Raw genomic sequence first — 27,861 nt, forward strand, 5'->3', positions numbered from 1 at the left:
AGTGGCTGGGTATGGCCCTGGAGTGAGTGTGGGAGGTTGCTTGTGTCATAACTTATAGGTAAAGTCAACACTCCGCCCATATATCTTACCAACTAGATTATATTTTTAGGCAATAAGTTTCCCTCAAAGCTGATTAGATTATGGAAATATGGGGTCTTATATGACAAAATATAAGTTTGGGTGAAAATCCCATGTTAAAATCATGAAAAACGTGCCTAAAACGCTAAAAGTATAGAAAACCGAGTAAAAGTTGCGAATATCCGAAGTCTGTGCCGGAGGTTCGGTCCTTGGTGCTTAGAACCAAAAGCATATGGGAGCCGAGAGGAGGGTTCGGTCATTGGAGAAGAACCGAGAGAAGGGTTAGGTCCTTGGCGGGTCTCGCATGCGAGCTTGGGAAGGAAGTGAAATAGATCGAAGCTCGGTCCTGAAGGTAGTTTCGGTCTTAGCAAGTTCGGTCCCTATGGTTCGGTTCTGAATCTAGTTTCGGTTCCTCTAACTTCGGTTCTCAAGCAGCTTCGACTCTGTGGTCTCGAATTCTTAGGGGTTTCGCTTCTTAGGGTTTTGGCCCTATGAAGGTTCGGCTCCTAAGAGGGTTTCTACTCCTAAGAGGGTTCGGCTCCTAAGAGGGTTTCGGCTCTAAGAGGCTGATTTTTGTAATTTCTTTCCGTTTTGAGTGATTTTTGACCAAGTTAAGGGTCAGGAAAAAGTTGAGAGAGATTTGGGAGAGTTTTCACATACTTGGAGAGATTTCACATACTTGGAGAGATTTCACTTACATGGAGAGATTTGGGAGAGGTTTCACATACTTAGAGAGATTTGGGAGAGGTTTAACATACATGGAGAGATTTGGGAGAGGTTTCACATACTTAGAGAGATTTGGGTGAGATTTCACATACTTAGAGAGATTTGGGAGAGATTTCACATACTTAGAGAGATTTAGAAGAGATTTCACATAATTAGAGAGATTTGGGAGAGATTTTACATACTTAGAGAGATTTGGGAGAGACTTTGTTTGCGACCTTTGTGAGTGTTCAACTTGGTAAGGAAAGGTTGGTAAACCCCTTTAAGCCATGTTTAAAAGTCTTATACACCCCCGAAGGGTATGGAATAACGTTTTATCGAATAGTTTCATCACTTACCCCGATAAGGGTTTAGAATTTATGAACGAATGAAAATTCCAAGTGATGACTTCTTATTAATGAGTTGTACGATAGTAACATTATGTAAACCCTAATATACAAGGGTTATATGATCTGACCGATCTGACCTGTTGACTTTATTTGACTTTAACTTGATCGGAAATTGATGGTTGTCACAGGTTTTCACCTAGGCTTTAGGGAGGGTTAGAAACCCTAGAGAGAGAAAGTAGTGAGAGAAAGAATGAAGAAATGAATGAGAAATCTGGAATATTTCGCATGGTATTTATAGGGCTGGACTTCGAATCTACGTTGTGCGTTCAGCAGCATTACGCTGCACGTAGCTTCGGATAAGGGTCCAGCTCGCATACAGCTGGCTCGCACCAGGACTCGGAAGGGATAAGGCCGAGGTACGCTGGGAAAACCCAACCTCAGATGCAGGGCATAGCGAAGGGTGATGCGTCGTTCATCGGATGCGAGACTAATCTTCATCGGACGACCCAGACCGAGCCATATCATTTCTATCACAACAGGCTTCGCAAATTGCACCCTCAACTTCAAAAATTCATATCTTTCACATACGAGCTCCGTTTTCGAGGTTCTTTATTAGAATTCGTCAGCTAATTTTGACTTTATTTTAAGTTTTATATTTTTAATAGGCCGGGACAGGATTGGTCCGTTAAAAATCCATAACTTCTTCATCCGACGTCCGTTTTCACCTATCTTTTTATCGTTATGCTAATATTGACGAGATCTTCGATTCTAGTTTAGGTCGTGTCGGCTAAATACCGCTCGTTCTAATATTTGAACTTCAGGCTGTACACTACTAAGTCGAAACTTCGAAAAATCATAACTTCCTCATACAAAGTCAGATTTGGGCGTTCTTTTTATGGACGCTCTTGGTTTAGCGTATTCTACGACTTTCATTTAGATCGCTAAGGCTAAAAGTAGCTCTATCTTAAATTCACTATTTACGCTTCCCGTTGCCGTGTCGGTTCCGTTGCGAAACGTAGACGGGTCATAACTTATACGTTCTAACTCGGATTTCGGCGTTCTTTATATCCCTAGAATCCTTGTTTCGTCCACTACAACTTTATGTAAAGATGTCGGGCTTATATCATACTTCAATTTTGACGCTTATTTTTATTCTTTATTTATTATACATTTATAAATAAGTAATAAGCACATAAATACACTAATTCACATAGTATTCAAATATTTCATCTTTATTACTTCAAAAGTGTTACAATAGTTTACCTAGGCTATTACATCGTCTAAAATGCTTAGTCCCGAAACTTGGGTGTTACAATTCTCTCCCCTTAGGATGATTCTGTCCTGGAATCATGCATCAGCAAACAAATGTGGATAGCGACTCATCATGTCACTTTCTGTTTCCCAAGTGATATTCGGCCCATTCGAATGTTTCCATCAGATTAGCACTAAGTCGGCCATCTTGCATCGTAACTTTTTAGTCTTACGGTCGACGATTGCCTCGGGCTCTTCGATTAGCCTCTTATTCTCATCCATTCTTAACTCTAAGATTGGAATTATGTCGAGAACTTCTCCTGTGAATTTCCTCAAATAACACACATGGAAAGTGTTATGAATACCATCTAGTTCTTCGGGTAATTCGAGCTTGTAAGCTTGGTTCCCAATCCTCTGAAGAACTTTGAATGGTCTAATAAACCTTGGACTCAACTTTCCTCGTTTCCCGAATCTTATAAGTCCCTTCCACGGTGAGACTTTAAGAAAAACTAAATCCCCAACTTCAAAGGTTATCGGTCGTCTTTTCTTGTCAACATAGCTCTTCTGAGGATCCTGAGTTGCTAACATTCTTTCTTTAATCACCTTCAACTTTTCAGCAGTCTCATGGACTATCTCGGGGCCCATAAACTACTTTTCTCCAGCCTCGAGCCAACAAGACTCTGTACGACACTTCTTTCCATACAAATCTTGATAGGGTGCCATCTTGATGGTCGAGTGGAAACTGTTGTTATAGGAAACTCTACCAGAGGTAAGTGCTCATCCCAGTTCCCTTGGAATTCAAGGGTACATGTTTTCAGCATATCTTCAGGTGTTTGAATCATTCTCTCACTCTGGCCATCAGTCTGCGGATGGTAAACTGTACTTAAACACAACTTCATATCCAATTCCTCTTGTAGACTTCTCCAGAACCTTGACATGAAACGACTATTATGATCCAATACAATCGTAAGAGGAACACCGTGAAGTCTTACTATCTCCTTCACGTAAGCATTTGCGAGCTTATCCATAGACCATCTCTCGTTAGCTGCTATGAAGTGTGCACTCTTAGTGAAACGATCCACAATCACCCAAATCATGTCGTGACCATTCTTCGTCCTGGGCAGTTTAGTCATAAAATCCATGGTGATGTCTTCCCATTTACCCGTGGGTATAGGTAAAGGTTCTAAACTCCCATACGATTTTTGATGTTGTGCCTTAACTCTTGCACAAGTCACACACTCGGCCACATACTTCGCAACGTCGAGCTTCATCGTCGGCCACCATTAGTAGGGTTTTAGGTCCCTATACATTTTAGTGCTACCGGGATGAATTGAGTACATGGTCTTTTGTGCTTCTTCTATTAGAAGTTCTCTTATTCCTCCCATCTTAGGTACCCAAATCTGATCTTGGAATACCTTCAGTCCTTGATTGTTTGTACTGAAGACTAACGTTTTGCCCAAACGTTCTTCCTTTCGGTCATTCTTCTCTGAAGCTTCTTCTTGAGCTTTCCTGATACTTTCCACAATCGTCGAGACAACTTCTATTCTCAACGCTCTTGCCCTTTTCCTTTCAAGGTTGACTTTCCGACTAAGAGCATCAACAACAACATTGGCTTTACCAGGTTGGTGAAGTATCTCACAGTCGTAGTCTTTGAGTAATTCCATCCAACTTCATTGTCTCATATTCAATTCTTTCTGATTAAAGAGATACTGGAGACTCTTATGATCAGTGAAAAGTTTTCACTTTGTGCCATAGAGGTAATGTCTCCATATTTTTAAGACAAAAACTACCGCTGCCAACTCCAGATCATGAGTGGGGTAGTTCTTTTCATGCTCCTTCAATTTTCGAGATGCGTATGCTATCACCTTTTCTCTCTGGGTCAGAACACAACCCAACTCGACTCTAGATGCGTCACTATAGACCGCGAAGTCTTCAACTCCATCGGGTAGAGAAAGAATCGGTGCTTTACATAACTTATTCTTTAGCTTCTCGAATGCTTCTTCATGCTTCTCACTCCACGTATAAGTAGCTCATTTGTAGGTAAAAGATGTTAATGGATCAGCTATCAAAGAAAAGCCTTGGATAAATCGTTGGTAATATCCGACTAATCCTAGAAAGCTTCGAAACTCTATGGGACTCTTTGGACGTTCCCATTTCATTACAACTTCTATTTTTGTTGGATTAACCATTATACCTTCTTGGTTAACCACATGACCCAAGAATTGGACTTCTCGGATCAAAAAATCACACTTGGAGAACTTTGCATACAACTTCTCCTTCTTCAGGACTTCCAACACCTCTCGTAGATGCTTGCCATGCTCCTCATGACTTTTTGAGTAAATGAGAATGTCATCTATGAACACTATCACTGATTTATCAAGGAATGGTTTACAAACCCTATTCATCAAATCCATGAACGCTGCTGGAGCATTGGTTAGTCCAAACGACATAACCAAGAACTCATAGTGTCCATATCTAGTTCTGAATGCAGTCTTCTCGATATCCTGCTCTCTCATGTTCAGCTGATGGTATCTTGACCTGAGATCGATCTTTGAGAAATAGCTCGAACCTTGCAGCTGATCAAATAGGTCATCAATCCTTGGCAATGGATACTTGTTCTTCACTGTTGCCTTGTTCAGCTCTCTATAGTCTATACACATTCGCATGATTCCATCCTTTTTTTTTCACGAATAACACCGGAGCTCCCTAGGGTGATGAACTAGCTCGAATGAAACCATTTTCCAACAACTCCTGAATTTGCGTCATAAGCTCCTTCATCTCCATCGGTGCTAATCGGTATGGTGCTTTTGTTGCACATAGCTTCGAATAAGGGTCCAACTCGCATACAGCTGGCTCGCACCCGGACTCGGAAGGGATAAAGATGAGGTGTGCTGGGCGTACCCAACCTCAGACGCGGGGCGTACCGAAGGGTGACGGGTCGTTCATCGGATGCAAGACTGATCTTCATCGGACGACCCAGATCGATCCACGTCATCACTATCGCAACAGGTTTCGCAAATTGCACCCTCAACTTCAGAAATTCGTATCTTTCACATACGAGCTCCATTTTTGAGGTTCTTTATTTCCACGCGTAGGTGGGAGCGTACTCTACAAATTTCTTTTAAACTCCGTCGGCTAATTTTGAATTTATTTTAAGTTTTATATTTTTAACTGGCCGTGACAGGATTGGTCCGTTAAAAATCCATAACTTCTTCATTCGAGGTTCGTTTTTGCCTATCTTTTTATTGTTACGCTAATATTAACAAGATCTTTGATTCTCGTTTAGGTCGTGTCGGCTAAATACCGCTTGTTCTAATATTTGAACTTCAGGCTGTACACTGCTAAGTCGAAACTTCGAAAAATCATAACTTCCTCATACGAAGTCAGATTTGGGCATTCTTTTTATGGATGCTCTTGGTTTAACGTATTCTACGACTTTTGTTTAGATTGCTAAGGCTAAAAGTGGCTCTATCATAAATTCACTATTTATGCTTCCCGTTGTCGTGCCGGTTCCGTCGCGAAACTTCGACGAGTCATAACTTCTTCGTTATAACTCGGATTTTGGCGTTCTTTATATCCCCATAATCCTTGTTTCGACGACTACAACTTTATGTAAAGATATCAGGTTTATCTCATACTTCAATTTTGACGCTTATTTTTATTCTTTATTTATTATACATTTATAAATAAGTAATAAGCATATAAATAAACATAATTCACATAGTATTCAAATATTTCATCTTTATTACTTCAAAAGTGTTACAATAATTGACCTAAGCTGTTACATCGTCTAAAAATGCTTAGTCCCGAAACCCGGGCGTTACACTTCCTATTTTCCAAAAGTCATAACTTATTCGTCCTAGCATTATTTTCGCCGTTCTTTATATGACTGGAAAGGTAATGAGACGCCCTACACTGCTATCAACTCTCCCTTGTCTCAAAACCTTCCGAACGAAAATCATTAATTTATGAAAGGTCTGAACTATCACTTTTTACCATTATACCCTTGGGGTTCAAAGCACAACCGAACTCTTGGATCACATAATCTACATTGCCCACATCAAAATGGGTCAAAACCTCTCTTTCCCCAAAGCATAAAGCCTTATGATAAATGATCTTCGGGTCGCGTCACTGAATTAAGAAATGGATCTAAACAAGGTGTTACAACTCTCCCCCACTTAAGTTAGATTCGTCCTCGAAATCATTCATTACTACTAATTGACCCTCCCCACACTTTTTGAATTCCGTTTAAGATTGAAGACTCATCCCATACAGACGACTGCCTCCCAACCCCTCTTAGCATAAATCACTTATCTCTCTAAAATAATGAAACTTAACACTATGTCCTTAGCCAATGAAAGAAACCTAACTGTTATGCCTAAGAACTGAAACAACTACCTTACTCTACCCAACTGGAAGACCTCAAAACCCAACATTAACTACTCAAAGCAGTAAACTTCTCGAAGACTGGAACCCATCAATATAAAACTCCATAAATTATTCCCTAAGATTGTTGATCATTCATTTGACGCACCCGCCTCTAGTTATTGAATAGGAACACCAATCAACCATGTGGAGGGAATACTAAAATTTCACCCAATCCCAATCCAGAGATTGTACCCAAGTACCTAACTACCTTAAATACATACTTGACTTCCTGGAAAGTCATCAACAACCCACTGATCCCACGACTATAATGATGGTCAATCCAAGAATCTTATGTTACATACAAATCCCTCATTAGCTCTGGTGTACCTCCACCTAAGAAGACAGTTGAGATATTCTCAATGAACTTCATGACTTGAGATTCCATAAGTGATTCCTAACATTGGTAACCAAACTCCTGATAAACAGCCCGCAAGCAAATGGGGCGCATAAGGCAAACACTTTGCAAAAGACTTCAGATGCACAACTATTACTCCCAACAACCTTTAACTATCCACACGATCCAAACCAACTGGTCTCTGAGTCACATGACTCCCAATCAATGTTGTAACACTCGCTTCAGGAGAATATTTTATCAAGTTCAAAATTGGGAATTTAAACCCAAATCACAATGTGAAGGATGCTTGTCACATCATGAGGGGAATTATGGAAGTGTGCATCACCTTTACGCTTACGACGTGAGCACATATGGCTCACGATATGAGGCCGATCTGAGATGAAAACCCTAATTTTGGGGGGGTTTATTATGTATTTAAAGGAAGTGAGGGCCAGGGCTAGCCCACCCTCATCACTCATCACATCCTTGCACTCCCCTTTGGAACCCTGACATCCATATTTGATCTTGAGCTTATTTACGGTGATTCTAGTCAAGAAGAGGAAGAAGAAGAGAATCTAGTCCAACATTTCTACATTCAAGCCTCATCATTAATCATTTTCACACATTCTGGACCTTTTGTGAGTTTTAAGTTCATTGATTTATGATTCCATAAGCTCAGATCTATATTTTTATGCTTTATCCTTCATATGCCAGATGATGTAGTGGTTGGAATCCATAAAGTTTCCAACTTTATGGATCTCTAATGTCCCTTAAGTACTATAGTTGCTAGATCTGGAATATAATTGAGTTTTATGACTCTTGCATGAGTGATGGTATTATTTCCTCCTTTTGTGCCCTAGTTAGTGTTTGGGAAATACATTGGACATGCATATCCAAAACCCCATGATTTTTATGATGTTCTAGCATAAATAAGAGACTATGGAGGATTTGGTTTCTTGTCCAAAGAGGGGTTAAGAGTTTTATTAAGAAATTCTATCTAGAGCATCATCACCAAAGTCCGGAACTAACTGCATCGGACCAAAGTTCGGAACTAACTGCATCGGACCAAAGTTCGGAACTAACTGCATCGGACCGAAGTCCGGAACCGACTGGGACCTTGTCCCCTGCATCGGACCGAAGTCCGGAACTGACTGACTGAACATCGCATAGCATAACACATCATCTAGCATGAACACATATACTGCATACTACATCGGGCCGTAGCCCGGAACACATAACACTTAACACATAAGACATAGCACACAAATCCTGTCCGAGCCACGAAGGCATCAAACATACTAGCTACTGCATCGGACCTAAATCCGGAAACTACTGCTAACTGAACGGGCCGGCATTGTGGCCTTAGACTCGTTCCTACTGGAAGGAAACTCACCTCGTAAGCTGGCTGCTGAGTGTGTGGCTCGGGAAGCTAACGGCTGCTGCTCCTGAATCTCCTCGGCTACAAGTCCATAAACACACTCAATCAAATACTAAACACTGCACTTGGGGTAAAATGACTCTTTTACCCTTGGTCAAAGTCAACTCTCTTTGGGCTGACTCGCCGAGTTGGGTCGCCCAACTCGCCGAGTCCTACTCTCACTTCTCAGTTCTACTCGCTGCTACTCGTCGAGTGTGGCATCGACTCGACGAGTACCCTCTTGATCTAAGAACTCAGACAATCTTCATCCGACTCGCCGAGCCGGATGAACAAACTCGACGAGTTGTTCTTGATCTTAAGAAGATTGCCTTGGACTCGCCGAGTTGTATGAACAACTCGCCGAGTCCCTCCATCACTGAGTCTACCCTCAACTCGCTGAGTCCACTCTCTAACTCACTGGATCCACTCGACACTGGTAAAAATGAAGGAATCGGGAACTCGCGACACAATTCGCCGAGTTGCCGCCATGCAACTGATTTTTACTCGATTTTGTTTGAATCCAACACCTACAATTGATAGATCTGAGTCCAATAAGCTGATTTACCACGTAAAGTTTCCAACTTTACGTGTACAACCTCATGAATAAGGGAAATAAGGCTAAAAGATGCATAAAATGGGTAGATCTATGGTTAATATGCAAAGTAACTCCAAAAAGGCAGTAGATCTAGACTCTACAACACCCAATCATTCAGATCTAAAGATATCTCGACTTATTAAGGCATTCATGCAAACATAAGGCTTGGAACAAGCATCAACTAGATCTTAGAAGAGCTCTAATGGAGGTTTAAAGCATATAACAAGAGGGGAAATCCGAAAATACCACAAATAACTCAGATTTGCCCTTGGATCTTTGCACTACAACTCTTCTCCTTGCTCCTTTCTTCTTCTCCTTCTTCACACCTTCAAAAAATGGCACAAAAACACTTATAAGCTCTCAAGGTGGATTAGGGTTTTTCTCACAGTGTTCTCAGGGTGAGGGAGGCGAGAATGGGGCTATAAGGTGACTTAAATAGTGGACAACCCGGGGATTTAGGGTTTCACCCAGACGGATGGACTCGCCGAGTCAGGGATATGGACTCGCCGAGTCCCCGGCTCACGCGTGCTCGAAGTTGCGACCCTACTCGGCGAGTCAGGCTATGAACTCGTCGAGTCCCTCTTGAAAAACTTACAACAATTACCAATGAATTAACATACCGGGAACGGGTCGTTACAGACACACTCGTTTGACATTAGTTAAATATTATGGATGCTTTTATACTATTGATTTTTATAATGACCTAATTGAAAATGAAATTCCCGGCCTTGAATTTTGGGATGTTATAGTTAACAGACTAGGGCATTCCAACCATGAGGTTGTGGACTAGGGGTAATCCAACCATGAGGTTATGGACCTGTTATGTATTGGTCAAGCCAACCAAGAGGTTGTGGGCTGAGGCATTTCAACCGTAAGGTTGTGGGCCAGGGGTAATCCAACTAGGAGGTTGTGGAACCGTTATCTATCTGGTTATTTGTTTGTGTGGTGGTATTTAGGGGAACTCACTAAGTTTTGGCTTTCAGTTTTAGTTTATTATTTCAAGTACTTCGTATAACCGTGGCAAGGCGAAGGCGTGATCGTGCACATCCTTCGGGTTTATGTTGTTTACATTCTGGGATATTCTGATTATTGAATAATACTTTTGAAACAATGGATTTGTGAACCATTATGGTTATTGGGTTATATTTGAAAAGTTAAAATTTACTATGATTTTTAGGATGTAACAAATGCAGTAATACCCGAACAGGCCAATAAGACTAACGATCTGAGACCTAAGAGTCTCGATCAAAAGACTGTCGGGACCCACCCATATGAATCATACAACTGCTAGTTCATGATACATTGTGACACCTTCTAACCAGTAAAACGATATGCTCACAGTACTACACCGATCTTGTCGTTATTCCAACATTGACCTTTAGAATCATAACCGGTATCATAAGGGATTATAGAGACAAAACCATCAACCCTTCAACTTTTAGGAACCCGGTCAACCTCCCTCAACACCAACCAAACACTCCATGGGTAACACCCTTCTATAATACACAATTACTTTCACATAACATGTTTCAACCAACACCAAAATCAAACAAAAACATGATCACACACAACCAGAGAATGAGATAGGCTGTTATACTCTTGTTCAAATTCAAAGGCTATAATCCAAATAAAAAACATGCCTATAATTTGAACCAAGTGCTACTTTGCTATCTTTTTTGGTCTACATATACCCCTCATGATAATATCTGATGAACTTAGCACAAAATACACTCTCAAGAGAACCCACCCAACCATGGATCTACTGCATTCATTTTTTTCCTCACACCCTTACTCGAAGGGGGAGGTACTAGTACACCTAACAAAATGACGAACCTCATTAATTAATAGAAAAATCCTCATAATTGACTGAAACAAGATCCCACACCTTGATTAAACTCGAATAGATCCCACCAATGCATAACTAGCTTAAGAAAACTTCCAAAGTTATCCATAAATACTATTAAAACCAGGGTTATATCCATCCAAATACCAGCCTTATCGAAACGACATGCCAAAATTTGATTCTACGTAGATCCCAAGTCGCAACCGGAAAACTAAACAACATTGCCCTGATATCCGAACTTCCAATGACCTAGGACATCTGCCAAACTCGAGCCTGGTATGAACAGTAATTTCACAACCAACCATTGAGGGTAACTATACCCAGAAACCAAAATGTATAAAGTATAGATTTTTTCAATAGGTTGATGTATCCATTAAACTCCAACTGATACAACTTTAAACTTCCGAAGAATCTATACTATTGACGAAGAACGAAAAGACCAACGATCAATAGTGAATTGGAAACTAATCCATTGATCCAATACACTATAGGAAAAATCCCATGAGGGACTAAACATACTAAACTCTCCAACTAATTGACTGATCAACAATTGCCAGACTTAGACTATAGATATCAATCTATGCAACAAGCTGACAACTTCCCTCAATAACTAATACTTAATCTGAGCGACCTAAAACCTCTTGATTTATTCATCAACATCCAGAAAGGAGCCACTAGCTACAATGAGTTCCTTGTCCAACACCTTCCTTCTTTAAGGACAACTCATGCATTCATAGGCACATATATATATATATATATATATATATATATATATATATATATATATATATATATATATATATATATATATGATGACAACTTGATTTGCACCCTCGTCTCGACCAAATATTGAACCAAAGTTTTTCATACCCTTATCGAAAATCCCTATGACCAATTCTTTTAAAACCATAACTCGAATAGACTGTTGATCCTCTAAGCAGAATATCCCATTATCCCCAACTTAGGGTTTGAACCACCACCAACTAACATCGAAAAAAACTAAAACTCAACTGGCTTACCCATATGCGTAGCATCCCTGAACCTCAGAATGTATCACTCAATACAAGATGGTCTTCCAGATAAAGACCAAGCAAACTTAAAGGTCTTTCGAATCTTAATCGGAGATATTGGAAACTTCCCAATCAAAACCGCTTCTAACATCAAGAATGCTACGCATGTGCCGAAGCAATAATTCTAACAATTCATTCATATAATTGATAAAGACGGAAACACACTGTAAGAAATCATGGTGTCAAACCATCCATCTTCCTTTAACTAGTTCCTTAGAATCTCCTAAATTTTTGTTGAGTCCAGTACAAATAATGTGCTTCTAGTAGTAGGGGTCCGATATTACCTTTCACACCTATCCATACTTTCCAAGAGACGGGTCCTCTAAGTAACAACTATTGTCCACATCCATCCTATCCAATCCCATACACCCATTCTCAAATGAATAAACACGCTAAAAAATGCAAGCACCGAGCTAAACAAAATACACCATAGGCTTTCTTAAGATTCCCTTTATACCTCTCTCTGCTATCAACTACAGAAGAAACTCCCTATAGTACTTACTAACTACCTCACTAATACAATTACATGCCACAAGCATTAGATAATTATTCGACTGCAAGGTCTTGATGGGTTTTGAGCACTACAACAATCCTGTGGTGCACATGCAACCCTAATGCTTTGGATCTAGTTTTTTTTTTCAAGTTATACATGCAATATTGAATATTCAAAGCATAAACCCAAACTAGTATACAATTTTCGAGAATTACAACATAAAAAACAAGTTAATTGAATACCTCTTTGTTGTAGCTTGTGATATTCAACCTTTGAGAGCTTAATACCTCAAATGTGATATCTATAATAAGTCACAAACACCAAAAAGAATGGAGGATTATGAGAGAGAGGTTAGGAGTCACTCAAAATCGGCTAGGGTTTCTCTCAGAACCATACGGGCCGATTTTGGGAGTGCTAGGAGTCCTATTTATAGTGTAGGATCATTAGGATTTTAACCTTAGAAACCCTAATTCATTTGCTTAGGCCTTAAGGAATCCAATAACCCTATGGAAAGGCCCTTGGATGAAATCTTCATGGACCTTTACAAATATTTCGTCCATACCTAATCAGTGGATCCTTAGCCCAAACTATATGTATTACTAATTTACCTAATCAGTCCGTGGTAATTTAATCAGTCTCTTTTGATCACTAAGTTAATTCCAAATTAATTCTAGATCATTACTAATTAAATTATATAATTTCTCAATTAATATAATATTCTTATAATATATTAATAAATCTCAATTAACCTCTTTCTTAATTATCAATCCTATCAAATTGCTATGGTGAAGGTAACCCAAAAGGACCATGCTACTATCGGGTCAAGTACATACAATTATAGTTATGAGCATAGACACCTAATCTAATAGTCTCCCACTTCGAACTCTGGTCTAATCAATGACGCGTCCTTTAGATAAGGGATCATACAATCCTCTGTTCTTCAAGATATCGTGTGGACAATGTCATGGAACATAGTCATACTAATTGTCCAGCAGTTTGTTTCCCAATTTTTGATTTGTTTGACATAGAATTTAATTTAACACATCAATTCATCTTGACCGGGCTCAACACATAAGTCAACACAAAATCATCGAGGGGCCCATGATATCGCTTTTAATACTCGTAGGATAAAAGGAATAGATAAACTTCGACTTATATGCTTGTACTAACTACTTGTTAAATTATACACAATAATATGTTTTATAACCTCAAGTTACTGGTGTGTTTTCGTAATATCAATGCACAACCAGCACGTAATCAGCAACTCATATATCTTGGTTTGAAGTCTAGATGATATTATCATCTCACAATCACTTGTGATAAATTCCATGAAGTGATTCATGTGAGCGTGGGTTTTAATCCAATACTCAAATCTTCTTTTAGGAGCACTCATGAACGTTTCAACAAACTTTTGCTATGTCTAAATACCTTAGACAATCTATAAGCCAATTCATGACAATATTGCCTCAGTACCTACTTCCAAAGTATGATTAACTATGGATAATTTGAATAATCTTATTATTCGGGAAGTCAAAACATGCAAAATGAAACAATAGTAAACAATTGCCACAAGATAGTAACTTTACTCATAAATAAAACTCCTTTATTCAATCATCAAATGTCAATTACATTTTATCTATTACAAGTTTCTAAATAGCTATTTAATCATTAAAACTAATATTGTCTTTCAGCCCATTACTCCTAGCATGCTGCAAGTGCTTAACCTTACTCAGTCCCTTCGTAAGGGGATCTATTGGGTTCTCTTCTAGAAATACATTGTTCACTACGAGGAGTCCCTCCTCTACCCAATGTCTAATGAAGTGATATTTCCTGTCGATATGCCTGGATCTACCATGATCCCTTGGTTCCTTGGTTAAGGCATCTGTGCCTTCGTTATCACAGAGAATCTCCATAGGCTCCTTTATGGAAGGTACAACTCCAAGGTTTCCAATGAAATTCTTTAGCCATATTGCCTCCTTCGATGCTCTCGTCCATACCTAATCAATGTGGATCATTAGCCCAAACTATAAGTATTACTGATTTACCTAATCGGTCCCTGGTAATTTAATCAGTCTCTTTTGATCACTAAATTAATTCTTGATAAATACTAATTAAAATATATAATTTCTCAATAAATATATTATTCTTATAATATATTAATAAATATCAATTAACCTCTTTATCAATTATCCATCCTATCAAATTGCTATGGTGAAGGAAACCCTAAAGGATCATACTACTATTAGGTCAAGTACATACCAATTATAGTTATGGGCTTAGACACATAATCCGATAGGTCTCACCCTTCAATGGTTGGACTCAAACAAGAGTTGCAAAATTGAGTTATACGTAACCTTCTAAAATTATCTAATCTCTCTAACATGTAACCCTACGTATTTGCTTAATAGTTAGCTGATATTAATGAAGGTCTCTAAAAGCATAAATCAAGCAGCATTCGAGCATCGAGTTATCCAAACCATAGTATAACCTAAACATGCCATTCTATCTAATATCTGAATCTATACTAGCATGTAGTTCTAAAAGCTCAATCAATAGGTATATATAGGCATCTCTCCTAGCATACTATCATGCAATCCTGAGTAGATGCTTTGCCTAATCTAGATTGCAATTCTCATATACTCATATCAAACATCAAACATAAAAAATATGGGTAGTTTGGGAAATACTTACTTGAGCTCAGGTGATTTCATGCATTACACCCCTTTTTCCTTATAAAAATCTTTTTATAAATTTGTTTTTCTTTCAAAAGATTACAAATTCCTCAGTTTAAGTTCAGTCACACCTGAGAGTGTGCCTGAATCCCTCAAACCAAGGCTATGATACCAACTTGTAACGTCCCAAAAATTCAGAGTAAAATTTTCATTTTAATAACACTAATTCATACGACATTCCATTCCCAAAATCATTTGATGTGGAAAAAATAGTATTTAAACAACAGCGCAAAAATCACGATTAATCAAATGTTAAATAAACTCTGGGGAATGTTGTGCAGTCACGTCGAGCCCTTCCCTTTCAAACCAAACGTACCTTAAACCATATATATGAAAAATGTTAGCATAATGCTTAGTGAATTCTCTAAAATACCTCATAACATACATGTACATCAGCTCAAGGTTGCACCAGGTTTATTTCACCCCCGAGTCTTTTTTAACTCATATGTCAGCCGAAGGCTGTACTGGGTCTATTTCACCCCTGGGTCTATTTCACCCTCGAGTCTATTTCAACTCAATTAGTATTTTTCAACCATACGGGTCTGTTTCACCCCACATACATACGATAAACAAGCATACATGCATACAAAAAGAGTCACAAAGACATAAAGCACATACAACCCTAGTATCCTATAGTATAATGAGAAAACAAACCTCAGTATAGAGATAACCAAACTATACATATTGTTGCTACCAGGCTCCTCACATTGAACACAACCAAATCATCCCTAATCAATAAATAAGGGAATTTCCCATAGTCCAAGGTCTAATTGATACTCTATCCTATGAATGTGTAAAAGACTATTTTATCCTTCCCACATCTCACCAACAACTCATGGCCCAAATGCCAAAAGACCCAACACCAAAAAATGGCCCATTATGGCACTTTGGTGTGTACGACCCGCATACTACCCTAATACCCACCCTACGTACAGTGCTGAAACTCAAAACTGTATTTTTAGGTCTTATTGCTCTAAGACCAAATGTCCAAATCTTTAAGTTCAACCCAAATTGGAAGTCTAGAGTCATAAAGTTCCTTTCTTTATGACCTAGCATAACTTAATAGATCCCAACACCAAACTTAAGCTCTTAACAGAATGAAATGACCAAGGATTCACTTGAAAGTGCTTAATCCTGTAAGACTTGACATCCAAGACTCAGATCTAATTCTAATGGGTGTCTAAATCAATAAATTCATCAATTTGATGCATTTTTATGGATCCAAGAAACCTAAAACCCAAATCTAGTCTACTAGCTTCACTAAGAGGTCAACAACTCATGCATGGTTGGTCCACAACCATCAAGATGCAAAATTTATGAACAATGGACCTCAAAATATCAAAACGAACAACCTAAAACTTTTGGAGTGGAATTTACTCTCAAGAATCAACTCATGGGACCAAAAGCGCAAAAAACAACTGATAAGCAAGATCTAACAAATGAACAATTAAGTTCGGACTTTTTACCTTTAGAGGATGCAATAAGGAAAATCAAGATAGGATCTACAACCTCTAAGCAATCTAAATCTTCTCCAATGAGTTCTACTTTCTCCAAAGTGCACCAAAACATCTTGAAATGTTATGAAAGCTCTCAAAAGGGCTAGGGTTTCGAAATCACAGGTTGAGGGGTATGGAGGCTGAATAAGGGGAGGGTTTCCATGAAATAAGATGCTTAAATAGGGCCTAAACCCTAAAAATTAGGGTTTGAGCCTGGCAGTCATATGCATAACGTACTCCTGGTATGCACAACATACCATGCTGGCCATCCACGATCAATCCTACCCAGTACGCCTAACGTATGGCCTATACGCCAATGTACTCAGCTTGACCCATATTCTTCCTATATTCCGAAAGCCATAACTTCTTTGTCCCGACTTCATTTTCAGTGTTCTTTATATGCTCGTAAAGGTAATGAGAAGACCAACACTCCTATCAACTCTCCCTTGCCTCAAAACCTTATGAACTTAAATCCTAAATTCATGAAACTTCCAAACCATCACTTTTTACCATTATAACCTTGGGGTCCAAAGCTCAATCAAACTCTTGGATCATATAATCTACATCACCGATATCTAAGTGGGTTTAAACCTCTCTTTCCTCAAAGCCCGAAGCCTTATCATAATTTGTGACATCCCCATTTTCACGGCTAGAAAAGACCGATTTTGTTTATGCTTTATGAAAATCAGAGTGCCTCTTTTAATAAAAATGTTGCAGAATTTGTTCCCAGTAAAAAATGATAAATACGTTATCAAATCATTTCCGAAGAAAAGTATTTTTATTCATTTTAAAACATTTGGGATGTCATCGTCAATACAGAAACATAAGCATAAACAGAACTTACATTCATTATCAGTATTGATTTATATCTCCTTAATCTATCAGTGTAATGTGACTTCATAACAACACCTGTGATCTAAATAAACTCAGTGGGTCAGGTTGGGAAACCTGGTGAGTACATAGGGTTTTCAACCCACAATAATATAATTATTATGTTTAAACAATTAAGCAATCAACCCAATTACGCATCCCCATTATCTTCTTTATTCTTAAGGACCTACCCTAAGAATCAACTATTCCTCGTTCATTTATTCCTAAGGATCATCCTAAGGAATCGACACGAAGTCCATCATTACCACGGTTTAGAAAACATGAACTAAGTCTGCATAGTCGCCAGGAGTTAGGCATCAAGTCTGCATGATCGCCAAGGTTTACATAACGGGCACTAAGTCTACATAGTCGCTAGGGTTTAGGCATCAAGTCTGCATGATCGCCTAGGTTTAGGCACCAAGTCTGCATGGTCGCCAAGGTTTAGAGTACACCTGGTGAACACATCTTTCATAAGACCTATAGGTTGCGAGCCTGCTAGTGTTCCACTGGACTGTCTAGAATAGTCTGTGGTTGTCATCCATACTCTACTGAATGACGCAGCCATCGTTTGGAAAAAGGCTTCTCACATCGTCCACCTCTCACCCTCACCTCGTGGTCTATAACACCTCTCAACTCATCATCAAACTCATAGTCCATCTATTACATCTACCCATGTTTTACCCCAACATTATCGTAGATATAAAATACATATACAGTTTAAATCATTTAAAACATGTATAAAATCGTTCATCCAACATAGGCAGCAAGATTCAGATAATATGCACGCATAGCACGTAATTTATATAAAATACTGCATATCTATGTGTAAGATGAAAGTAGCTATGCACTCACCTGAGAAGGTGGTGACTCGGTACTCGGACAACGCTTCATTACTTTAAAATAATTTCCTTCGACGAAACCTATTATTATTACAGCTAGATTTTAGTCTAATATTTACTGTGACTAATTATTATTATTATTATTATTATTATTATTATTATTATTATTATTATTATTATTATTATTATTATTATTATTATTATTATTATTATATAAGCGTTTAAACAATACTTTCCAACCACTATGTACAAACAACGGCCAGACATAAAACACCGGAGGACAGGACCATTTTGACGTATAACACTTCTGAAATCCAACAACCCTATGCGGCCCTTTAAACCAGATTCTCCGTACCGCGCGTAGTTAAAAAGATATTATAACGATACTTATATAAGTCATAATAATAGCTAAAATATTTATTATAAGTTCATAATAACAATATTAATTTTAAATATAAGCTATATTAAAATAGGGTAAGCATAACTTACTTACAAGGGGATTTTAGCTAGGAGTCGGGCTCTGCAGGGGCAGAACTTCGTCGCTGAATCTTTCTAAGAAAGATTCGTGCAGCGCTTCAACGCTCACCTTACTATACTAAAAACTACAGAAAGAGAAGTCGAATCACGAGGGACCGAAATACTCTGGAGATAAGGAGAGAAAGACTCTTGAATCAAGAGAATGGTGCAAGAAATATGAGAGCCCAAAGCTCTTATTTATACTAATTGAATTTTCAAAAACTACCCTCCATAAGTACTTAATGACCTTTTAATTATATAAACAACTAAACACCCCTCTATAATACTATTTTAAATGGATCTAATGAAATTTGTACTAAACTAATTTCGAAAGAACTCAACATTAGTCTTATAATGACCGCATCGGCGATATCTTTCTAATGATATATACATATGTATATATATGTGTACGTACATATTATTTATACTTTATTTTAATACGTAAATATGCTATTATAATTTGTGACTCGTTCATACGAACTCCATTTTTTACGTTCTTTATATCCACGCGTAGGTGGAGATGTACTCTACAACTTTCGTTTAGACTCCGTCGGCTAATTTTGACTTTATTTTTAAAGTTATATTTTTAACCCGCCGGGACAGGATTGGTCCGTTAAAATCTCATAACTTCTTCATCCGATGTCCATTTTCGTCTGTCTTTTTATCATTACACTAATAATAACGAGATCTTCAATTCTCGTTTAGGTTGTGTCGGCTAAAAACCGATTGATCTAATACTCGAACTTCGGGTTGTACACCGCTAAGCCGAAACTTTGAAAATCATAACTTCCTCATAAAAAGTCAAATTTTGGCGTTCTTTTTATGGACGTTCTCAGGTTAACATATTCTACGACTTTCATTTAGATTACTAAGGAAAAAAGTCTCTCTATCATAAATTCACTATTTACGACTTCGCGGTGTCGTGTCGGTTCCGTTGCTAAACTTCGACGAGTTATAAATTCTTCGTTATATCTCAGATTTCGGCGCTCTTTATATATACGGAAACGTTGTAACATATACTACAACTTGGTTAAGACTATTTATTATAAATAATCTTTTGCTGAAAAGTCGTTTTTGACATTTATTGCCTCAAAATTGACTACCCGGATCTACGGGCATTACAATTATCTCCCCCCTTAGGATTATTACGTCCCGGAATCATCAACGAAACAGGGCTTACATGATGACTCCGTACGTTATCTCTTCATCCTAATTTATAAGTGTAACTTTGATGTTTCTTCGAACAAGTATCTAACTCTAAGACTTCCTGACTGCAGGCGGTGCTCGATCTTGCACTTCCTCCCTATCTCACGTTAGACTCCAAATTATGACCTTTAAGTCACAATCTCGATCCTCACTAGATACAAACTTAAGATAAGTTCTTTTATTACTATCATGGATCGATGTGTCATATTCTAATGACCTCTCATCGTATGTTGCAACGCTCAGACTCAGGTCTCTTAGAGTCAAATTATAGAATGGAATATACCTGTTGGGTTTTGAGCAATCTAACACTTCCTAAGTGTGCATGCCATCGAAACCCACATTCGCGATCGAAACCCACATTCGTAATCAGAATCAACAGCTCAAAATTTTGATTACCGAACCATGCGATCGAAACCCACATTCACAATCAGAATCAACATATACTTACTTTAATCTTCCTATCTTTTCTTTGATTCTTAAAACATCAACGTGTGACCCATTCACATTATGTAATAAGAATCTCCAAATAGGAACTTAATAGAGTTAGACAGTGGACTTTACCCGAAGTAGAGTCAAACCTCTTGACTTGATCAACCTTATGACCTTTCAGGTGAATAGGGCAGCTTCGCAACCAATTCCCCTTCCTTTGGCAAAAAAACACATGGACCCTTTGGTAATGGCACATGAGACTATCTCAGACTTAGCCTTTCTCTTTACCATTTGGTCAACCGAGTTGACTATAGCTGATCCCTTTCCATTGGGAAGAGAAATCTTTTTCTAGATATCCAATGCTACCATTGTCAATGTCCATTTAAGACTTGGGAAGTTGTTCTTTTAATCGAATTTGCTTTACTGGTGTTCCAAATCATTGCTGATTCCACAACACAAAGCAAATAAATAACATCATTAAGGGTCATGTTATAGTCTGTCTCATAGTAGTCCTAAAGAGACTCACTATGTTACTAAGAAAGTGATTGAACATCCAACTTTCACGAGACTTTGACACCCAACTCTCCCGGCTTGTCAATACGTGACTTCATCACCAAGATGCGATCACATATAGATCTTGCTTGCCAACAGGGCTTGAGTGACCTTAAACTTGTGGGTTTGGGAGAATAAATGGAGGAGGTAGAGGAAGTGAAGCATGATGTTGAGGGACACCATCTTCAAGAGATTTGGGAAGATCATAGTTGTCTGAACCAGACATCTATAATGGGAGAAAATCAAGTTAGTTGATTCAAAATCCTTAATATAACACCCAATATGAAATATTAAGGCTAGGACCCAACACAATATTTTATAATTTGGAAGAGGGATGCCGTAATCCAAGCTATAAAATATTTGAAGGTAGGCGAATGACGATTCACCAATTTCCACCATGAAAAACGAAATAATTTATTAGGTTTTAATCGGATTTGAAATTCCTAGATCTTTTGAGATTCATTGAACTTTTCAATGGCATGTTTCAATCTCGAGTGTGCCCTCTCAAATTTTGTGACTGGGATGTCGAGGATCACAAAACAAGGTGTGAATAACCATACCAATTCACTTGGTACCCTTAATATTATCACCTAATCAATGTGCCGGTTAACCACACACGCTCCATTGATCTATGACAAACATTAAGTCACCCTTCGTGGTCCTTACTAGTCCAAGTTAGTCTGCCGGTTAACCACACACGCTCCACCAACGACTTGGTAAGGTACAAAGTGTGAATTCCATGGGCTAGCACCAAATTCACATTTTTCCTAAAGTAACTAAGATTGGGAATTGAATAAAGAAAAATATTTAGTTACTTTATAATAATCATTATACTTTTAATGATAATTTAAAGTCATTGTCCTACCCGTTCGGCTAACGACCCTCCACCGATCAAGCAAGCGGTGGATGAGAGTGGACACCCATTAAGTCACCGTTTTATAGGCAACAACCTTATACCCACCTTATAGACCGGCTTCGTGAATGAGGCCTACTAACGGTAAAACGACTTGTTCTTATACATACATACATACATATATATATATATATATATATATATATATAATTAACCATTAATGTTATAAATAGTATAAGTGTTGAATTTTAACTTTTAAAATTCTAAGTGTTGGAATTAAAGTTTATTAAAGTGTGTGAAACTTTTCATTTCATAACTTATGAATTAAAGGTTCATAAAATGAAGACTCTTCATTTTATGTAACTTATGTGTTTTTAATGTGTGTTAAAGAAAAGTGACCTTTGGATATCCATAACTTCAGGACAAATTATGGACTCCATTAAAACACATAAATGATCAAGAATTAATCCTAAACAATTCAGCAAATAATTCTTATCATCTTCTAAATTCATAAGAACATGAACATGATTATCAAAGTTTCAAGAATTATATGAACACATACAAAGCATGAAATTTTGATATATGCTATTGTAAATGGATTAGAACAACCATTACACCAACTAAAATAAGTTTTAAAACATTAAAACAGTTTAGGGTAAAGTTTCTAGTCCATTTCCAACAGCAAAAGTCGAAAATCTGCATTCTGAACGTTCTACTCGTCGAGTGCACGAACCTACTCGGCGAGTAGGATGAATTTTGCCTTGGACTCGGCGAGTCCATCATGCAGACAGCAAAAATTTCAACTTTTTTCACTATTTTGCATCAAGTATCAAACAAGCAAGCCTAGGCTCTGATACCATTTTTGGGTTTTGAGCAATCTAACACTTCCTAAGTGTGCATGCAACCCTAATAAACCTTGGATCTATGTTTGTCTAAATACATGAAAAATAATAATTTTTCCAAGGTTCATAACCTATCTAACATGGCATGGGGTACTTTTAAACATAAAAGAATTAGATGAGATTACATACCTTTTGATGATGAGTTTGATTCCTAAGGAGTTTGAGGGCCAAGCACCAATAGTGTGAATGCCTCAAATGGAATCACAAATCACCACAAACTCTTGGAAAACTTTGAGAGAGTGTATACACACTTATAAAATCGGCCACACACAAACACACACACTAGTGACACTAGTGGCTATTTCATGCAACATAAGCATGCTTATATAGTGTACATGATTAGGGTGAAACCCTAATAACCCATGACCTTTCCTTTTCCAAGGATCCATGGGTTAAAAACTCCATGGATCATCCATGGACTTCCATATAAGCCTAGCCCATTAACTAATGAGTGTTAGCCCACACCATATAAAACAATAGCCCACAATTTAATTAGTCTTCCTTTTAATCTCTAAATTAATTCATAATTAATTTAAGACTAAGACTAGTTAAATAACTTCATATTAATATATTATAGCTTACAATATATTAATAAACATATGTGTATAACTCTCATAAAATTATCCATAAATAGTTTGGATGAAATGCAACCCAAATGGACCATGCCGGGTCGGGTCAAGTATATACCAAATAAGTTATGGACTTAGACACCTTATCCAACAATACCTTCCTTCATGCTCTAATGTGATAGAATCACATTTTAACATGTAGCATTTCTAGCTACTAACTTCTTTAACAACGAGCGTGATACTTCTATTAATCGCTTTGATTATCTTTCACTTCAATGTTCTGGCTTAAGTCAGATGCTACATCGAACTTGGTTCTCTGAATGACGTAACATACTCATCATGGTCGGACTCAATTTGATATGACCACTTGGGTCTGAATAACAACAATCTTCTTAGTCATTACCGAAACGATGGTAACGACATGCTTAAATAAAATGAACTTAATTATTGGCTTCTTGGTAACCTTGTGACTTTCCCTGATCCAAGCGTGAGTCATGTGCTTCCGGTAGTATATGCATCTACTACCTTTCACACCTACTCATACTCGTCCCAAGTATTGTCTCGCAGTCCCCAAGTCACCATATAGGAAAATAACATAACAGTTTCACACATCAGATAACAAAACGAAGACTTTATTATTTCTTGAAACTATTACATAGGTTTTCAAGTTCACCCTAGACTATGCCTCTAATAGGCTACATCATATGGTTCTATCTCTTTGGCTACCTCATAGCCTGATCTTCGGGTATGAATTCCTCATCCTTGGTTCCTCGCATTGTTTTCTGCTTCATCGAGGATCATGTGGAATGCCCTTGGCCTTAGTGGTGTGTTTGGCCTTGCTGCCTCATTTTTCTTTGGGCAGTCCCTAGAAATATGACCTTCTTTGTTACATCCATAACACACCTTCTTGTTGGCGTAATGCCCTATCTTTCCACATTTGTAGCAAGTCACCTCCTCGCTACATTTCCCGAAGTGCTTCTTTTTACACTTCTCGCACCACTTGGTTTCACCTCCTCCTCATCCTTCAATCTTTGACAATTTCCTTTCTTTGTTGGGTTTTGAAGATCCTTCATGCTTCCTTTTCTCGCCAACTTCCGCTCTCTCCATACCCTTTTCCCTAATTTGGGTTTCAACATTCCTGGCTGCCCAGATGGCTCCTTTGAAAGTGGTTGCTTGCTTGACCATTGGTCCAAAGTCTGCTGGTAATCCATGGGCAAACTTGTTGACCTTGGAGAGCTCAGTTGGAACTAGGTAAGGAACAAGCTTCATTTTCTCCGTAAAACTTGTAGCATACTCGATGACACTCATCCTTCCCTTCTTTATATTCTAGAACTCATTGTTGATCTCCAGAAGATCCTGCTCAGAGCAGTACTGCATCTTTAACTGCACTAGAAAATCTTCCAATGACATCTTGCTCGCTTCTCCTTTGGGCATCGAATCGGCTAGTAGCTTCCACCAGCTTAGTACTCCAGATTTCAACAGAGGAACCGCGAGAGCGGTCTTTTGCCTGTTGCTACACTCACAACTCTCAAACATCGTCTCCATCTCGGAGATCCAGTTCATGACTTCCACCGGCATTGGGCTTCTGGATAGACTCGGTGGTTTGGATGCCATGAAATCCTTGTATTTGCATCTACGTCCATCATTTCCTCCATCCTAGTGGTTTTGCCTAACTATTGGTGGGTTGGCTTGGCCAACAGTCCCACTGTAGTTTCCCTCCTCAGTCTGCCCTTCGTTCAACTCAGGCTGTTCGATCTGTATGGTTGCTTCCTCTCGATTTTGCTGGAGCAAATGTCTAGTTTCCACCATTTGATGATCCAACATCGCCTGGATCATCGCTTGCACTCCGGCCATTGTTATTGGCTCGGCAGCGGCTACCACAACCGGTATTTGCTCAATCACCGAGGGTTGGTTTCGGTTCCCATTTGCATTCACGTTTCCGCTACGGGTCCTTGCCATCTTGATCTATATACCGAATAAGATGAATCTAGATCTTTATTTAGGATTGCCGTTTAAATCGTCCTTATCACTCCGAAATGTTTATATGCTAGTTCTAATATCGTAGTTAAACGCTTAGAATCCTAAACACATAAGGCGTCCAGATCCGGTCGGCAATAGACCATAGATCCGAACAAATAACTGATGGGTTTTGGTCATAAGACATCCTATGTGCTCATACAAACCCTAATGCTTGGATCTAGGTTTCTCTATTGTACATGCATGTTATCCAAGACTATAAACCCTAATTCTAGCATTCAAGTGATCATATTAACATAAGAACAGGTTTATAATGTTACCTTGATTGTTATGTAACAATAACAATCCCAAATCTCCTTAAATTGACTTTGGAAGGCTTAGAGTCACAAGTGTCACTCCTATAATGGTTCACAAACACCATAAGCAAGAGGACGAAGAGGAGAGAGGTTTGAGGCTGCCCAAGAACATGTGAAACCCTAGAAAGATCATTAGCCACGGTTTTGAGCCTTAAGGGTCTTTATATAGTTGGGCTATTAGGGTTATCTAACAAGGAAACCCTAAATTGGATGCTTAAGCCCTAAGCAACCCATGGAGCCTTTTCTTTAAGCCTTGGGCGATTTCATATAGGCTTCCCCCATAGAATTCGTCCACCTTATAATATAAGGCAATCCATGGCCCAAATTATAATTATCTCATAATTACAATTCCAATCCCTTAAGTTTAATTAATCTCTTTTAGTCACAAAACTAATTACTAATTAATTATTGACTAATATTAATTAAACAATATGATTTCTCCTTTAATATATTATTCTCATAATACATTAATAAATCATATTTAATCCTTTCTCTCCATAATTCATCCTATCAAGTTGCTTTGGTGAAGGCAACCCAAAAGGACCATGCACCATCGGGTCAAGTACATACCAAAATAGTTATGGACTTAGACACTAATCCAACAGTCTCCCACTTGGATAAGTCTAATAACTATTATGCGTATGACTTCAGATCCTGATCTGCAATTGTAGCTTTCCAAAGCCGTTGTCAACTCTGATCCTATCAGATACGCGTGTCCTTTAGATAAGGGATCATATATTCCTCCATTCTAGATATCGTAAGACATGATTTCTAATCATTCTCTTTGTACTATTTCTCGATCTCCGATTTTTGATGACTGACTAATTGAACAAATCAAATTAGCCCTAGCCCGGCCGAGCATTTACGTTTGTCATCACTAAATCATCGAGGGGCCCAAAGATATCGCTTTTATTCTACTTTGAATAAAAGGAACGGATGAACTTTGATACAATGCTTGCTTTCACTCACTAACCAAATCACACACAACAATATGTTTTATAACACCAAGTTACTAGTGCGTTTTCATATTATCAATGTGCAACCGATTAGCAAGATACAACTCACACATCTCGGTTTCAAGAATATAAGATGTTATCGTCTCACCAATCACTCGTGATACAATTCATGGAGTGATCTAAGTGAGCGTGGGTTTAATCCAATGCTCAAATTCATATTCATAAGCACTCATGAACGTTGCAGCAAACATTTGCTTATGTCTAATACTCTTTTAGACAATCCACACACCAATTCACGACAGTCTTCATTCATACCTACTTCCAACATATGAACGACTGTGGCCCGTTCGAATAATTTGACTGTTCTAAACCAATTAAATTATTTAGGAAGTCAAAACATGCAAAGTGAAACACAAGAATAATACTAATCTCATGTGGCCTCAAACCTTTGAGTATAAATAAAACTCATTTTATTTATCACCATATCGATTACTCATTATTTTTCGTTTCGGGTAATCAACTTCTTACTTGAATTATTACACTTGTCCCATGCTCCTAGCATGCACACAATGTTTACCTATGATTCTTACTTTGTGAAATAGATCAAACGAACACATTTCCAATCATACTCATTTCACAACTCCAAATCCTTTTTTTCATAAGTGAAAGAATATCAAATTCTTGCTACTTATAGAATATGCTAGATTCTAACATTCTATGCAATGATTCTTTCGTAATGTCACTGCACCAAAGTCACAAAGACTATTGCCAATGATATTACAAAATCTTCTATCGGAGATTGTTACAAGACAATTCCTTAGATATGATGTCTCTCACTCAAAGTACATTCCTTTGAACATCCTTTTTCATAAAAGTTTCTAATCTAGACATAGATTTTCAATACTCAAATCCCAATATGGATACGCTTCCATATTTTCCATATGACAATTCATTCTTAATAGAACCTTATCTATTCATAATGATGTCCATATGGTCCATCCAATATGGAAACATTTCCATAGTTTTCATATGACAACTTATTCTTAA

The sequence above is a fragment of the Lactuca saligna genome, chromosome 4 (assembly GCF_052625555.1).
Source record: "Lactuca saligna cultivar CGN05327 chromosome 4, ASM5262555v1, whole genome shotgun sequence".
NCBI classification, from domain to species: domain Eukaryota; kingdom Viridiplantae; phylum Streptophyta; class Magnoliopsida; order Asterales; family Asteraceae; genus Lactuca; species Lactuca saligna.